Source organism: Mirounga leonina, unplaced genomic scaffold (genome assembly GCF_011800145.1).
Source record: "Mirounga leonina isolate KUSES-001 unplaced genomic scaffold, KU_Mleo_1.0 Mir_109, whole genome shotgun sequence".
NCBI lineage: Eukaryota > Metazoa > Chordata > Mammalia > Carnivora > Phocidae > Mirounga > Mirounga leonina.
This window is the reverse complement of record NW_023270244.1, coordinates 5506832-5525275: the sequence shown is the minus strand read 5'-3', so window position 1 is coordinate 5525275 and position 18444 is coordinate 5506832. Positions and strand designations below refer to the sequence as shown.

Below are 18444 nucleotides of genomic sequence, written 5' to 3'. Positions count from 1 at the left end.
GGAAGGAAGGAAGGAAGGAAGGAAGGAAGGAAGGAAGGAAGGAAGGAGGGAAGGAAGGAAGGAAGAAGGAAGGAAGGAAGGAAGGAAGGGGTAGGATACAAAAACTCATTGTTTTTAAAGGCCATAACTGGAAATCCAGCAATTACTTAAGAAGTAGAACTAGCTGTAAACATAATATTATCAAGTGCTGGGGACAGAAAGATGAATAAGACATGGTCCTTGCTTTCACAGAGGTGACACATGGGATGGCGAGGAAAACGTCACACAAGACTGCAACAAGGTCTAGTAACAGAAAGACGTGCAAGACGCCGAGAGGGGAGAGAGCAATCCACTGGCAGGAAGGAGAGGGATGAGAGAAGAAGGCAGATCGGGGCAGACTCAGAGAGCAGTCTTCTCCTTGAGTGGATCAACTCAAGCACAGATGGCCTGCACACAAATGTTTGCAGCCGCATCACCCACAAGAGCCAAACACTGGAAACCAACCAAATGTCCATCAACTGACGAATGAATTAAATAAATTCACACACAATCCCTGCACACAATGGAATATTATTCAGCCATAGAAAAGAATGAAATACTGACATCTGCCATGACACAGATGGACCTTGAAACCATGCTGAGTGGAAGAAGCCAGACACAAAATATGACATATTGTGTGACACCATTTACATGAAATTTTCCAAAGAGGCAAATAGAGAGAGTCAGAAAGTAGACTAATGGTTGCCTAAGGCTGGAGCTTTGGGGGAAATAGACACAGGTTTTCTTTTGAGGGTAATGAAAATGTTCCAAAGTCTATTGTGGTGGCAGGGGCAGGGGGCACAACTCAGTGAATATACTAAAAACCATTGAATTGTATACTTTAAATGGGTGAATTGTATTGTATGTCAATTATACCTCAATAAAATTGTGGGTTTTTTTCAAAAAGTGCAAATAGCCTCTCATGGCTTTTTCAGTAGATGATATCTGTCTTTCTACAGGGACTTTCAAAGGCTTAACTCAGAGATCTGAGAACTACAGCTACTTCCAATGGGTGGGAGGAGTAAACAAGTCATTTTGGTCACCAAGGTCTCCTGTTTGGCCCACACCAGGAGCCCAGAAGCACTTCCCTGAGCTACCTCTCTCCTCACCAGCAGCATTCTGTCCCGACCACCGTTTTTATTAGCCTTAGTTTAAGGCTAACAAACAGAGACATCCCTTGGTGAGAAGTGCATTAGTCATGTGGAAGAGCAGGCTGGAAATATCAAAATACTTATTACTACATGGAAAAATTATCTCAGACTCATTTTTTTTTTTAAGATTTTATTTATTTATTTGAGAGAGAGAATGAGATAGAGCATGAGAAGGGGGAAGGTCAGAGGGAGAAGCAGACTCCCCACTGAGCAGGGAGCCCGATGCGGCACTCGATCCCGGGACTCCGGGATCATGACCTGAGCCGAAGGCAGTCGCTTAACCAACTGAGCCACCCAGGCACCCTCTCAGACTCATTCTTAACTGAACATTTGATTCAATATGAGGCTGATATCATCTCTCCTCTTTTTGACAATGATTCCAATACGCTGCCATCTGCAGAATACCCCTTTCTCTCGGAAAACAAGTTCCTGCCTGGATAATGTAGTCAATGAAAATCCAGGAGGAGAGCCATATGTCACCATAAATGCACACTGCCTTCCATGCTTTTTCCCCACTATTACTTTTCATGCCACTCACTAGCTATGAGTGTTCGTTGCTCCAGATGATTTCCTCTGAAGATATGCTGGATTCAAATTCAATTAAAAAGGGAAAGGAAAAACACAGCAAGCAGTCTTCTCTTTTATGTCCAGCCCAGTGGGGATCCAGATTTGGAATATGGCCCAGGAGATCCTTAGCCATCACCCCTCTCTCCTGGCTTCCTTCCCCTGCTAATTTTAAAGGACAGGGCCTAGATGATTCTATGGGCTGGGCGGGACCCCCACAAGTCAGGTCTTCAGGTTGAATTCTCCAAGTTCATACAACAGACACTCCGTTCATTTTCTTATCTGACCTTCGCTCTTTCCCAGAATATCTTTCCTGCAATCTTTGTTACATGGACAGGGACTTCCATGAGCCTACCTCTGACATGCCTGATTGGAACAGAAAAAACACTCAGGCCTATGAAATTCTCTCGGCTGAAAATGTGTAATTGAAACAGAGACCATGTATAGTGAGTTGAATATGGATATGGGGCTTTAAAGGTCACATTTGATGGGAGGGAGGGAGGACACCTGGGCCAATCATTTCCTAACTTGTATAAGACACAGCAAGAAACCCATCTGGGGGGAGAGAACAAAGCCAAGAGAGGAAAGAGGCTGAGCAAAGAAAAAAGCAGTGATCTCCCTAACTCTGAGTTTCTCTGTCTCAGCATTATTGACATCTGGGGGCAGATAATTCTTTTTGGGGGTGGGTAACTGTCCTATGCATTGTGGGAGGGCTAGAGCATCCCTGAACACCCTCCATCCCAGTTGTGACAAACAAGACTCTCTGCCAAATGTCCCCTGGGGGGCATAAGTGCCCCGGATTAAGAACTCCTGCCCTAACAAGACATTCATTTGTTTATCCTTCAACCACCATGACTCAGGGCAAAACCCAGAGTCATCCTTCACTCTTTCATACCTTGCTTCCAATCATGATTAAAATCTGCCACTTCTGTCTTCAAAATATACCCACAGTCCAACCATTCCTCATGACCTCCACCTGACAACCCTAATCCAAGCCACCATGATCTCTCCCCAAATTACCCCCAAGGCCTCCTAAATGGTCATCCCCACTCTACCCCGACCCCTTCAGAGCATCTTCCACACAGCAGTCAAAAGAGCCTTTTAAGGGGCACCTGGGTGACTCAGTTCGTTAAGCGTCTGACTCTTGAGCCCACATCGGGCTCTGTGCTCAGCATCAAGTCTGCTTGTCCCTCCCCCTCTGCTCTTCCCTCCACACTCACTCTGTCTCTCTCTCTCTCTCAAATAAATAAATAAAATCTTAAAAAAAAAAGAGAGAGAGAGAGAGCCTTTTATTTTTTTTTTAAAGATTTTATTTTATTTATTTGAGAGAGAGAGAATGAGAGACAGAGAGCATGAGAGGGAGGAGGGTCAGAGGGAGAAGCAGACTCCCTGCCGAGCAGGGAGCCCAATGCAGGACTCGATCCTGGGACTCCAGGATCATGACCTGAGCCGAAGGCAGTCGCTTAACCAACTGAGCAACCCAGGCGCCCAGAGAGAGAGCCTTTTAAATCAAAGTCTGATCCTGTCACTCCCCTGCTCCAAACCCTCCAAGGTCCCTCATCATTTTAAGAACCAATCAGAGTCCTTCCAATGGCTTATAAGACTCTTCAAGATCTTGCCCCCAGTTCCCCTTCTGACTTCAGCTCTTACTACTGTCCCTCACTCATTCCTCTGAGTCCCACTGACTTCCTTGCTGTTCCACAAGCATGTCAAGCACACTCCTGCCTCCAGGCCTTTGCACTTGCCATTCCCTCTGCCAGGAATGCCCTTCCCCCAGAGATCTCCCCAGCTTGCTCCCTGATATCATTCAGATCTCCGTTCAAATGTCATCATATGAGAAGGGCTTTCTGTGATTGCCCTATTTAAATAGGCAATGCATTATATATCTCCCTTACCCTGCTTTACCCTTTTCATTCAATTGTTTCTTTATTGTCTCTCTGTCTCTCCCCAACTAGAATATAAGTTCATGACAGCAGGGCTTTGCCTCATTTACTGCAGTATCCACCGGGACCTGACCTGAGCAGCACCTAGCATTGCTGAACAATGTGCAGGAGGCTGTGAGGACCAGAATGGTCACTCTATCACTATTCATCATAGAGCAAAACTGGAAACAATGTAGTTATCTAACAATGAGGCAATGGTTAAACAAATAATAACATATGTGTGCAGCCATTTAAAAACATATGCTTTCAAGGTTTTTAGGCTAAAATGAAATCTTTCCAGCAACTCTTGACAAAGCTTCTCCTAACTTTAAACAAAATATCTATGGAACCCAGACATAAACCAAAAGTTAGTGCAACTCTGAAAACTAAGTATATATATAAATCCCAACCTGTCACCAGAATCTGGAAGGACTGTCCATAAATAACAAAGACAATAAAACCAGACACTCCTGCATCTTCCAGAAACATAGTGAGTCTACATACTTGAAAGAAGGAAAACAGTCTTGTCATCATCTCCTCACTTTCTGCTCTCTGAATTATTTGAGAATTTACTACACAAATATCAAATATTGAAAACTCCAAAATGCTGCAGGGTTATGAAGACGTGTCAGACTTTATTTGGAGTCACCAGAGCCGTAACTATGATACCACCCCACGGCAGAACGCTTGCATTTCTGAAGCACGCTCCCCAAACGGCTCTTCACATTATCCTTACAGTTACACCAGGGCAGACAGAGGAAGGTTTGCTTCCCCCCATTTGATCGCTTTTTAAAAAGCCCATCAGGGCGCCTGGGTGGCTCAGTTGGTTGGGCGACTGCCTTCGGCTCAGGTCGTGATCCTGGAGTCCTGGGATCGAGTCCCGCATCGGGCTCCCTGCTCGGCGGGGAGTCTGCTACTCCCTCTCCCGCTCCTCCCTCTTGTGCTCTCTCTCTCTCTCACTCTCTCTCTCAAATAAATAAATAAAATCTTTAAAAAAAAAAAAAAAGCCCATCAGGCGGGACTCAGATTTAAAACAGTTTCCCTCAGGGGCACCTGGGTGGCTCAGTTGGTTAAGCATCTGCCTTCGACTCAGGTCATGACCCCAGGGTCCTGGGCCAGATCCCTACATCTGGCTCCTTGCTGGGCAGGGAGCCTGCTTCTCCCCCTCCCTCTACCTGCTGCTCGGCCGGCTTGTGCGCTCTCTCTCTCTGTCATATAAATAAATTTTTAAAAATCTTTAAGAAAAATAAAATAAAAAAATAAAACAGTTTCCCTCCAAGTGTTCCACTGAAGAGACTCTCTTAAAGGTATTATTTACAAAGGTTCTCAAAGGTCAGGGAAACACTGCGGGTGGATGAAGTACCCAGCAACTACCACCAGGGGGAGCCATCACTGGCTCTAGGAAGGAAGGTGTCAAGGGAGCTCTGAAGAGAGCCCCAGAGGTGGAGCTGAGGCTTCCCCGGGGCGGGAGAGATGTAGTCAGGGAGGGTTGGGTCCTTGTTAGGGCCAAGGCAACCAACCAAGCAGGGAAGGGACCCCCACTGGCTGAACCCAGCAGCAAGTCGTCTGGCAAGGAAGTCCGTGTGATGCAGTTTACAGGAATCTCCCAGGGCACAGAATGGGGGGGAATGGATCTAGAAAGGCAGAAGGGGAATAGAGAGAGTTGAGAGATTTGCCTAAGATCACAGAGCTAGTCAGCCTGAACCCCACTGTCAGGAAAATGCACCCTGGGATCCCGGATCCACATCGCTGGCGAGGGAGAAAGCAGTTCCATAGGGATGGGAGGACTTAGCACCTTTGGAAGGTAGGGGGATGGTCTCAAGGCCTTGAGGTGAAAATAGATAGAGGTCGAGTCTGATGATGCTCCCACATGGAGCAAGACCTCTGAATTCACAATTGAAAAGATCTTCCCGGCAGGAGGGTCAAAAAGTTGAAAACCGTTGGGCCAGCCAAGAAAGACTCAGGTCTAGGAAGATTTGGTCAGCCTATCTTCTCAGAACACCATTTCCACTCCATGCTCATAACTAGGGGGATTCTCCTAAGAAGGTGGCTTTCACATTCTAAATCCAGAAAAACAACAACCCAGTAAGTGATCTCCATTTCCTCTCATCCTTAGTGTCAGATAACCCTACTTTTGCATGCTGGAGATCCCAGCTAATCATGCTGTGTTTTGCTCTGATTAACCTTTGAAATAAACATTTTTTTTCTTTCGTTCTTTTTCCTTTTTTTTTTGGTTGTTTGAAGCCAAGCCCTTCCTTAAAGGTCACTGAGCATCAAACCTAATTTGACTTCTAATTACTTTTGTAAACATTTCAGAATGAATAAATGCCAATATAATTAATCTACCTGCTCACTCCCTTTACCAACAGGGCAGATAGCATGCTGGGCTCCTCTAACCCTCTCATTTGTGATGTGGGAATGATTTGATTGGAGTCTTTTTAAATCAGAGTTTTCCAAGTTTGAATGGCTACTATAGGGCATAAGAATTACCTGAGTATCATAATAAAAATACAGACCCTAATCCTTGAGAATCTAATTTCTTCGGTCTGGAGTAGAGCTGAGGAATATACATTGTTTTCCTTTTATACTTTTTCCAAGTAATTCTGGTGCGAAACCCAATTAGGAAATCACTGACTTCGATCATTTTTCCCTTGACACAGAGTCCATCCCTCCCCTCCCCTAGTCCCTTACACCCCCTACCTGTGGGCTCTTCTGCAACATTTCTCCCCACATCTAACTGAAGCAAACATCAACCTGACTTGCTCTCTCCAAATGAGAGGGGCTCGACAATGTAAAGCTTTGACTGCCCAGGAATTTATGATTCACAGGCACAAAAACGGCAGAGTGAAAATTCAAGCGCTCTGTAATTTACCCCCAACCCAGTCAGGTGGCCCCACTCAACTGTACGGATGCCTGTCCCTGTTCTGCTGGTGAACAGGCCTCCACACCTGTGATGGCCCTGGAGCCAGCACGACAGCTTGGTGAAAGGAACTGAAGCAGTGTTTGCAGGACTCACACTAGAGGCAAAGGACCATTTGGCAGGCCAATCAGTTCTACAGACATGGTGACATCTCTCTGGGAGTAAGCAAGCAAGTGCAGAGAGAGAGTGAAATCCCTCAATGTGGTGACTCTGCCTCTGGACCTTTCTGTGGTCATTCCCAAATCCTGTGCCAGTCCTCAGAGTCCTGCTCAGCCGCCCTTTGCTCTCCCCCGTCTCTAGGCTTCCAGCTCTAACTGCCCAATTCACTGCAGTGCCCACTCTGGACAATGGCATCCCCCCCAAGAGACATTTAGAAATGAGGAGGGGCGGGTATTTGTAGTTGTCATAATGGGAGCGTACTGGAACTTGGGAGTGGGAGGAGAGGGGCGGGGCAGAAATGCCAAAAATCATGCCAGGGGCAAGACAGTCCTGGAGCACAGAAAACTGCCCATCCCAAACGCCATTAGCACCCACGCTGTGAAATGAGAATCACTTACAGTCTGAACACACAATTGAGCCCTTAATTATGGCTCTTTGTCAGGAAAATTTATTGCAGCATTGTTCAGGTAGCAAAAGCCTGGAAACAACCTAAAAGACCATTGATAAGGAGCCATTAAATAAAGTGCAGTACATTCATACAAAGGAATTCCATTAGATAGAATGAGAGAGATCAATATGTACCGATACAGCACAATATCTGAGATCTATTATGAATTTTAAAAATGCAGAACGGTATTACGTCTCCTTTGGTATTTTGATAAAAGGGAAGGTGCTATGCATACCTATATATTTGCACATAGGGAGGATTTCTCCAGAAAGTAGGAAGAGGGTGCCTGGGTGGCTCAGCGTTAAGGGTCTGCCTTCGGCTCAGGTCATGATCCCAGGGTCCTGGGATCGAGCCCCACATCAGACTCCCTGCTCTGCGGGAAGCCTGCTTCTCCCTCTCCCACTCCCCCTGCTTGTATTCCGTCTCTCGCTGTCTCTGTGTCATATAAATAAATAAAATCTTAAAAAAAAAAAAAAAAGAAAAAGAAATTAGGAAGAAACTGAGAGAAACCAAGACGAGAAAGACAGGGGTGGGGGCGATGTCTGACTTCCCACCATATAACCTTCAGCATTTTTGAATTTGCATTAAGTATGCTATTTTTTTTTAAAAAAGGAATACGATTTTTTTCGGTACTACTCTTGTTTCACAGATATTTGCTTTGCCCTCCGCGACTACATGTGAAATTCCTTAAAGACGCGGAGCTGTTCCCCAGAGCACCTAGCAGAGAGCAGGTGCTCCACAGATTCCTCTAAGTTTGTAGTCTAATGGTTTCCTGAAAAAACTCAAGCCAGGAAAATAATTCCTTTGAAAAGCAAACTACCATGCAGACAGAACCCCCCGGCAGCCCTTCCAATTTGAGCCCAACCTGGGCTTTGGTGCCGGACCGCTGGTGTGGATGGTTTTCACTCTAACGTGAGGCCGGGCACTTTCCCAAGATGGGTCATCTCTGCCACGGGAGCTTCCCCACAGCTTAGACATGCCAAGTCCAAGCATCCAGACTGACACCTGTAAAGGGCCACCTACGCCGTGCCAGGCAAGCCGTGACCTGCGTGACTTATTTGCCTTCTAACGATCCCGGGGGGCAAATGTTCTCACCCTCAATTAGCGCTCGGGAAACTGGGGCACGGAGGTTGTGACTTGCCGAAGATCACAAAGAATTGGAAATTGGGTCTTCTAATGTTCAGTGCTCTTCCCTATACAAAGCTGTCAACTAGAAACAATGTGGCCTTTCTTCAGAATGACGGGTTGACAGAGTTATAGGGGCAAGACCTCCCCTTACAAGCTCGGGGCCTGGGGGCAAACAAGGTGGCCTCCGTGGCCTCATTTTCCCATAGGCAAAAAAAAAAAAAAGAAAAAAAGAAAATGCTAACCTAGAATGATTAGAGATAGAATGAAATGACATAGTATGAGGCATGAAGCTTTATGTCTGACTCATAGTAGCTCAATAAATGGAAAACTGTCCTTTATCTCTTTTTCCTCCTTTCATGCGACTAGAGCTGCCCTTCCAAAATCCAATTTCGTAGGATGACATTCTCTATTCTAATGTGTTTATTTTGAATGTTTCCAGCGTCATTTCTTGCACTGCAAAATTCAAGATATCAGCAACCCTCTTCATTCTTTAAAAGGTTATTGCAATTCAAACTAGTTCTGGTCAGCTCTCATAAGGATTTTGACAGGGACATTCATGATTACTATTCTTCAAAAAATACCCTGGTTGGCCTAACGAGACATGGCTGACTTGTCCGGGCCAATGTGCAGAATAAAGAGACAATTAATTGCTTTTGATTATGATATTGGTAGTGATGCCAGCAGTAATGAAACAGAAATTTCTTCCTAAACCTTAATCATTTTCATTTGTCTAAGTGGGAAGGACAATTTTGGCATGAAAACGTTCACGTTATTACCGATGTCATTACCTCTGCTTACTAAATTTAAATGAACAGAATGTTTCTAGTTGTCCTAAAGCTCCAGACATTACCAGAACAAATGCTTGTCCCTTTCTATCACATTTGCAATGGATGAATTTAATCACAAAATCCTAAATGGGAAAGATTCGAGTAAGGCCACATGGTTCAGCCATTCTTCTGCCTTCAAGCAAAAGTAAACAGAAATTGCCCCAGACACACAGATTTACAAAAACAACAACAACGAAATTGAGTGTGCCCGCTCTTTGCCTATAGTAGGTCCTCTAGAGGCAGAAAAATCAAAATCGACTTCCTTGATCATCCAGGCCAGAAGCTGTCAACTCTGGCTTCACAAATGCCCAGCGCCCAGGTGCCACTTCCCAAATATTCTGATTGAACTGGTTGCAGCTGGGACCCCGTGAATCAGTATTTTTTTAGCCTCCTCAAGTGACTGTAATGTGCAGCCAGGGTTGAGAACCACTGATGTATCCCTGATATTTTTTAATATCGTTATTATAAAAGAGAGATAATTCACATACCATATAATTCACCCACGTAAAGTGTAAGCTTCAGCGGTCTTCGGTACTTCCCAGAGCCGTAAAACCTTTACCACAATCTAATTTTAGAATATGTTCATCACCCCAAAAAGACACCCAAGCCCATTAGCAGTCACTCCCCATGCCCGGCCCCCAGACACAGGAAGTAACTCTCCTGCTGTCTCTATGAATCTATTTTAGGGACTTCATATAAATGGGATCATACAATGTTTGCTATTTTGTGTCTGGCTTCTTTCACTTAGCATAATGTTTTCCAGGTTCAGCCACATCATCGCTTGGATCAGAACTTTATTCCTTTCTATGCCTGGATAATATCCCATTACATGGCTACCCCAGCTTTTGTTCACCCATTCATCAGCTGATGGGCATTTGGATTGCTACTACTTTTTAGCTATTATGAATATTCCTAATACTTACGAGCACTTTTACAAGATCTGCTTTTAAGGTAATGTAAAGCATTATGCAAGAGCAGGAAAGCACTTCCTGGGAAGAAGACGCCGACCCCCACCCTGCTCCTGTGGCTTCCTGTAACCACACTTCCACTGAGCACGGTTCTTTGACACCTGGCGTGTTGGCACCTAAGTATCTGATTGCTTCGCTCACCCTCACATCCGTGACGCTTCCAGCTTCCATCGATGGTCCAACCGCATTCCGTCTCTAGACGAGGCTATGGCTTCACCTGCTCAGCGAACTTCTGACTCCGAGCAGTTCTGTCCCATTGCACAGTCGGCTCAGAACATGTGAACCGTGCCAGGACTGCCAAGGGGCTCATTTCAGCAGCTACAACGGCAGCACCATCACCCCCAACAGCTCTCTCTTCCTCTCTCCTACCAAAACTCTAGGACAAGCTCTCTTGTTAGTCCTTTCATCTCCTTCTCAACCCAAATCCACGTTGTTTCCCCCAGAAAATTGCCTATGAAGCCTCCTCTATAAAAATGAGCGTAGCTATCGTATTTGAGGACTTACTCGGTTTCAAGCACTGTGCTAAGCTCTTGTATACTTATGACCACCCTGCAAAACGGGCATGATTTTCTCTATGTTACGTTCGAGGAAACTGAAATTTGGAGAGCTTAAGCAACCTTTCCAAGAACAGAGAGTGGGTAAGTGTTACACATAGGGTTTCCACCCAGATCAACCCGGCTCTCTGCCTTTAGAGACCACTCCCTCTTCTGTTTACATACCCATTGAATTGCTCAGTAAATATTTGTGCCAGGAGCTCTGCCACGCCTGTAGAATAAAGAGGCAAAACAAAACTATCCCTGCCTTCACGGGATGTGCCATCTAGTAGACGATAGAGATGTTGTACATGTGATTGCAGTCATATAATCACACACCGCGGAAAATCCCACGAAGGCGAGCTGCACTGTGCTCTGAGCAAGGGTATTAGCCGGCTCCATGGGAGACGAGGGAGCTGGGGGAGAGGGGGTGACGTCCCTGCGGAAGTGACAGTTGAGCTCTGTGGAAAGCTCTGTCCTCCATAACAGAGTTCTAGAAGTCAGGAGCAGCGGCGGAGGAGTACGTTCCGAGGAAGAGGCTTACCTGGCCCAGGTGGACCTCAGCAACCACGCGGGGCCCGTGAGCATCCAGTTCACCGCCCGGCCCTCCAGACTTTCTCTTGTCCCTCCTTGCCTGCCTCCAGGGTGTCGCCCGCATTTGTCCTTATTTCACTTCATGCCACGTGCTTGGCTATTTCTTCAGCTTTACCAGAGCAAATCGGAACCACCTTCTCAATGATCCACAGCTGCAGAAAACATTCCCGGGGAAACCAACACCCATTCAGGAGGGAGAATGCGGCCCAAATGATTAGGAAACATGTTACACTCTATTTGGCAGATTTGATTCCAAAAGACTTAGAGAATATTATTTCCAGGGCTGGGGGGAGCGGATTTCAAAACAAGCCTGCTATTTTGCAGACACCAAATTTCGATGGGCTCTGCAATATTGGAGCTGCTTTAAACTGAAGGCGGAGAGCTGGGAGCCTTCCGCTTGATGAACCTTGGTTTTGCTGCCACCTGCAGGTCGATTCCTAGAAGTGCACTGCGACTCACCAAGACCTCGGGACAGAGCCCCGGGCAAGAGGGAAAAATGGAGACGTTTCAATTCACACAGGTACAAATAAATAGGATGCTGTGGGTCCTGCGCTGAGTGGGCTCTTCTCTCTGGGAGGTGACTGAGCAGCTGAGCCTGGGATGTGTTTTTTTATAAGAAGCCAGACTCCCTCTTTTAGAGATAGGGACATTGTGCTGAATCAGTGACAAAAGAGAACCGAATGTGTTTTCACTCATCCTGGAGACCCACTTAAATGTTCTCTGAAATGACTGTATCCACCCTACCCTTGGGATCAAAGCATACCCCCCTTGCCTGCTTGCCTTCTCCCTTGCTTGTGCTCGTGTTCGTGCTCTCTCTCGCTCTCACTCTCTCTCAAATAAGGTCTTTAAAAGAATTTTTTTAAAAAAAGGTTTTATCCCTGCAAAATCTCCAGCCCTTCGTGCTCCCCCCTCACTCCCTGTCTGTTCTTAAGACTTAACCACACTCACTGGAAGAGAAGACAGATACATAGATCAACAGAACAGAACAGAAACCCAGAAGCAGACTCACCATAAGCATGGCCAGTTGACTTTTAACAAAAAAGCAAAAGCAATTTAATGAAGAGAGGATAGTCTTTTCAACAAATGGTGCTGAAACAGAGCAAGAATCTACACTTTTAATGCAGTCCCAATTAAAATACCACCAGCATTTTTCACAGAACTAGAACAAACAATCCTGAAATTTGTATGGAACCACAAAAGATCCCAAGTAGCCAAAGCAACCTTGAAAAAGAAAAGCAAAGCTTGAGGCATCACAATTCCCAACTTCAAGTATTATTATAAAGCTGTAGTAATCAAAACAGTATGGTACTGGCACAAAAATAGACACATAGATCAATGGAACAGAACAGAATCCAAAAATAAACACATAATTATATGGTCAATTAATCTTCCACAAAGCAGGAAAGAATATCCAATGGAAAAAAGACAGTCTTCAACAAATGGTATTGGGAAAACTGGATAGCAACATGCAGAAGAATGAAACTGGGCCACTTTCTTATACCAAACACAAAAATAAACTCCAAATGGATTAAAAGACTTAAATGTGGGACTTGAAACCATAAAAACCCTAGAAACGAGCACAAGCAGTAATGTCTCTGACATGGGCCATAGCAACTTTTTCTAGATAGGCCCCCTGAGGCAAGGGAAACAAAAGCAAAAATAAACTACGGGGACCGCATCAAAATAAAAAGCTTCTGCACAGCAAAGGAAACAATCAACAAAACTAAAAGTCAGCCTATGGAATAGGAGAAGATATTTGCAAATGACATATCTGATAAAGGTCAGTATCCAAAATATATAAAGTACTCCTAAAACTCAACTACTTCTAAAACTCAACGCTCAAAAAACAAATAACTCAATTTAAAAATGGGCAGAAGACATGAACAGACATTTCTCTAAAGAAGAATACAGATGGCCAACAGACACATGAAAAGATGCTCAACATCATTCATCATCAGGGAAATGCAAATCAAAACCTCAATGAGATACCACCTCACACCAGTCAGAATGGCTAAAATCAGCAACACAAGAAACAACATGTGAGGATGTGTAGAAAAAGGAACTCTCAGACGGCCTCGTAGGAATGCAGGTAGGTACAGGCACTATAAAACAGTTTGTTTTTGTCTTAGTTTTATGTTCTCTTTCACTAGTTTCTTACGAAGTTAAATATATACTGACCATACAAACCAGCAATCTCACTCCTAGATAATCACTCAGTAATTACCCAAAGGAAATGAATCCTACGTTCACACAAAAACCAACATGAGGAGCACCTGGGTGGCTCAGTCAGTTAAACGTCTGCCTTCTGCTCAGGTCATGATCCCAGGGTCCTGGGATCGAGCCCCGCATCGGGCTCCCTGCTCAGTGGGGAGCCTGCTTCTCCCTCTGCCCCTCCCCCTGCTGGTGCTCTCTCTGTCTCTCTCTCTCTCAAATAAATAAATCTTAAATAAAAGAACAGTAGCTGGAACATAAATAATTAGAAATCTTAAATGCTTTCTTATTAAAAAATATATATATATGAAAATGTTTATAGTGGCTTTATGCACAATCACCAAAAACTGGAAATAACCAGAAGGCCCCTTAATTTGGGAATGGAGAAACACACTGTGGTACATCCATTCGCTGGAACACAACACAGCAGTGAAAAAGAACGAGCAATACAGGCAACAACATGGACGAACCTCAGATGTATTATGCTGAGTGCAAGAGGCCAAGCTCAAAAGGTTACATTCCATATGGTTCCATTTATATGACACTCTGGAAAAGACAAACTGTGAGGTCAGGGAACAGACCAGTGGTTTCCAGGGCTGGGGCTAAGAAAGAGCTTGACTACAAAGAAGTGGGAGGAAATTTTTCGGGAGGAACGATGGAACTGTACTGTGCCATGATTGTGATGGTGGTCAAACAATGATGAATTTGCCAAAACTCACCAAAAAGAGTGGATTTTATTGTATGTGAATTAAAAAATAAATGTAAAAATAGAAAAAAAAAATCGATCACCTTCAGGGCAGCCACTGGCACTCAGGGCACGTTGGCAGGATTTGCAAAAGGGCTTCCCTACGAGTGACAGAAGTCCCCGTAGTCCTCACATTTCCAGGCACCCCCTCCATTTCCCCCCTTTGGCCACACTTAACACACAAACTCTTCAGGGTTTCCTGGTTCCCTGGGTCTGGATTGTAACTGCCTAGCTCTCTGTTTCCCTCTCCATGTGGGAGTCCCTCAAAGAGCTGTTCTAATTCATCACCAGAGCCTCAGCAAGCTGCTCAGCAGCTAGCACAACAAATGTTTGTTGAATGGATAATAAATGATCCCTGCCTCCCAGAGCCTCTCTCTGAACAGCCCACTCAAGGAGCTCTTTCTTCCCTGTGAAGTTCTAGAGGACCTATCCATGCCTTTCATCTGTCACAGCCAACAACAGAAGCGATGTCTTTTGACATTACCGAGGATAGGCAGGTTTCTTCCTGGCTAGACCGTAGCACTTCTATGGAGGGAAAATATACACAAACCTGTACCCTTAACAGGCCCCCTCAGAGCCTTGAATTATGCACATACATAGAGCTTAATAAATGTTAGTTCAAGGGTGCCTGGGTGGCTCAGTCGGTTAAGTGTCTGCCTTCGGCTCAGGTCATGATCTCAGGGTCCTGGGATCGAGCCCTGCATCAGGCTCCCTGCTCCGCGGGAAGCCTGCTTCTCCCTCTCCCACTCCCCCGGCTTTTGTTCCCTCTCTGGCTGTGTCTCTCTCTGTCAAATAAATAAATAAAATCTTTTAAAAAAAAATGTTGGGGCGCCTGTGTGGCTCAGTCGGTTAAGCGTCTGCCTTCGGCTCAGGTCATGATGCCAGGGTCCTGGGATCAAGACCCGCATCGGGCTCCGATGCTCAGCGGGAAACCTGCTGCTCCTGCTCCCTCTCTCACTCCCCCTGCTTGTGTTTCCTCTCTCGCTGTCTGTCTCTCTGTCAAATAAATAAAATCTTTTAAAAAATAAATAAATAAATAATTTTTTAAAATATTAGTTCATAGGTTGAAGGAACACAAATTTTCCTTAAAAGTATATGGAGAAGAAAAATCAAGCTAACATTTAGATAAAGACATTTAGATAAAACCATTCAGATAAAAACATTTAGACAATCGACTCATTTTTATGATTGACAAGGTTTTAATTTTCTTTCTTTGCTAACGTGGGTATGTGTTTCTAGTAAAGAATACAAATGAGCAGGAGGGGAAGACTGAAGAGGGGAAATCGGAGGGGGAGATGAACCATGAGAGACGATGGGCTCTGAAAAACAAACTGAGGGTTCTAGAAGGGAGGGGGGTGGGAAAATGGGTTGGCCTGGTGATGGGTATTAAAGAGGGCATGTTCTGGGTGCCTGGGTGGCTCAGTTGGTTAAGCGACTGCCTTCGGCTCAGGTCATGATCCTGGAGTCCCGGGATCGAGTCCCACATCGGGCTCCCTGCTCAGCAGGGAGTCTGCTTCTCCCTCTGACCTTACCCCCTCTCGTGTTCTCATTTTCTCTCTCTCTCGCTCTCAAATAAATAAAATCTTTAAAAAAATAAAATAAAAAAATAAAAATAAAAAAAATAAAGAGGGCATGTTCTACATGGAGCACTGGGTGTTATGCACAAACAATGAATCATGGAACACGACATCAAAAACTAATGATGTAATGTATGGGGATAAACATAACAATAAAAAAATTAAAAAATAAAAAAAATTTTTTAAATTAAAAAAAGAATACAAATGAAACAAAGGATTAATGTTAAGTAGAAAAATGCAGCGCTGATAAAAATGGATGTTCGAAATGTTTTCCTCTATATTTCCATAAATAAGGCTTCTGTCTTTCTGTATTTTTGCTCTCTCTGGAGAGAAACATAGTATATGAAAGGAGGCTGTATGTGGAAGCAAAGCTCAGATGCCCGTTTGTTCCTGAGGTCATCCATCTCGTAAATGGGGATAAACTGTAGCACAGCTTCTATCTCTCAGTAGGAAGAACACATGCAAAATATTTCAGAATCCCTGGGAAAAGGGGAAAACAGCTATTGACAGCATTTTTAGGATGAGTGTTGGTAACACAGTAAGAGCCCTCTGAGCACTAGAAGGGGGGTAAGGCAAAGGTGGCTGCAAAGTCTGTCACCCCAGTGATCCCCAGGATCGAGCTGTCCCATGCACGGCAGCCCCCCGCTGCAATTAAGGTGTTACGAGTATTAATGCTGGTATTAATTATAGGCAGTTGAATAAGGTAGTAATAGAGTTAACAGTAGCCATATAGCTGGGCAAACGACTAGAAACAAGTGGCCAACCTCAGGATTTCATTCCAGGGCACAGAGCCTCCTCCCAGCCCACACACCTCTCTCCCACAATCACAGCTCCTGGGTAGAAATGCTGTCATTCCTTCAGGCCTGACAGTTCTGGGGTTTTCAAAAGCTCCCTTTACATTTCACTCACTTCCTCGCAGCCCGAATCTTGCTGGCTCTGGAGAGACATAGAGGAGCCTGTGATTTTAGAGTTCTAGCAAAGATCATGCACCTGTCCCTACGTCTCTGCTTCTGCCTCCAGGAGGGGTCGCACTCTGATGGTCCCAGCTAAAGGTAGAGAAGAAGCTGCCTAAGAGAGTAGTTAAGAGCAAGGCCCTGAAGTCAGAGAGACCAGGCCTCTGACACTCCCTGTGTGACCTTGGGGAAGTTACTTAACCTCTCTGAACCTGTGTCCTCATCTGTAGAAGAGAGGTAGTAATACCCCATGGTGTTGCATGAGAACTAAATGAGACAATGCACATAGATGGCCCATTACAGAGCCAGACACGTAGGAAGCACATAACCAATAAATGACAAATTTTTAACATTATTAATCATTCTAAAGGCAAAATGGGGAAAGGGCAGATAATATGACCTCAACTCTGTTGTCTGCATTCTCCAAAGCAAAATCTGAAAATTCATCCTGGTGCCTCCCCTGTAGGAAGTACACAGCAGAGACATCTGCACCAAGCCTGACCCCGAGCTCTCCTGGTTCCTGTGTCTCATGTCACCTTTCTCTGACACTCACCCAGGAACCAATGCTGCCCCCACCCAAAGACACAAGAGGCCAGCAACTGCCCATTCTGTTTCAGGATCGGATCTGATTTGCTTACTGCTTTGAACAGGCCATTTTGCTGACTGTTTTCCAAGAAAGTCATTGACTCTCACACTAAAAATTCTGAATGCATTTGCTGGTGTCATCTACCCACCCTTAACAACCCAGTCCCAAACCAAGGTGCACTGAGAAGGAAAATCATCTCATCTTTGGCTCCCACACACATCTTGGCTCTTTTTGGAACTCTTCTACCCTCTCCAGGGTGCCCCCATACCCCCTTCAGAAAGCCGGAGCCCCATGTCCTCAGCTGCTCTCCCCAGACACGGAGACCACTGACTCACCTCTGACTCACCCCAGGGCTCCTTTCCCAGAGGCTGGAGGGTATTTAGACATCGTCCTTAAAGCAATATAGTGATTAAGAATTCAAGTTCTAGAATCAAATCCCAGCCGTAACACTGACCCGTGACTGACTCTGGTCAAGTATTTCACTTATTTAAATAACAAGATAATAATAGAACCTACAAGGCTGGGTCGAATGAGATTTCTAAAGCGCTCAGCCCATGACAGCATAGGGCAGAAAGGTTCACAAAACAAAAACAGAAAGGTTGGCTCATGTTAGTGTTGGCTACCTTGCAAGGGGATGAATGCCATGCTCCTGCTAAGAAGGGTAAGAACTGTGAGGCACTGAGCACAGGGGAGAGGCAGTTCCTGAGGAGCAGGGGAGCTGCCCTGCGAGCTCCTCACAGCCCGCACCCCCTACCAACATCTCCCACCTCCCGGCTACTCATAAACACAGCAGCGCCTTCCCGGCTTACATTTCAATATTCCGAACGCTGGACTCTCTCGCCAGTGTTTCAGAGGCCTTTCAAGAACTAAGAGTCAAGGAAGAGCTGTCTCAGCAGCTTCCAGTCAATTCGGAAGAAATGCCTCTGATTTCTCTGCACCAGAAAGCAATTTTCCGAGGGCCCTCACGCCAGGGAGGGGAGGCTCCTAAGATGGAGATTTGTCGCCATCTAGAGGCCACGGCGCTACAAAGCAAGACAAGTGTGACGGAGAAGACGCTGGAAGAGGAGTTTTCCCTCCCAGGGGCCACAGCCCCCCATGGGGTGTGACGTGATGCCAGGGGCTGCAGCCTGAAGGCCACCC

At 45.3% G+C, this 18444-nt stretch overlaps 1 long non-coding RNA gene across 1 annotated transcript in view; it reads right to left on the bottom strand.

Annotated features, from left to right (window-relative positions):
* Positions 1-17699, bottom strand: part of LOC118020180 — a 69529-nt gene extending 51830 nt beyond the window's left edge. The window contains exon 1 of the long non-coding RNA XR_004681829.1: positions 17640-17699. This is a non-coding gene — a long non-coding RNA (uncharacterized LOC118020180). The remainder of the gene's footprint in view (positions 1-17639) is intronic.
* Positions 17700-18444: the final 745 nt, after the last annotated feature.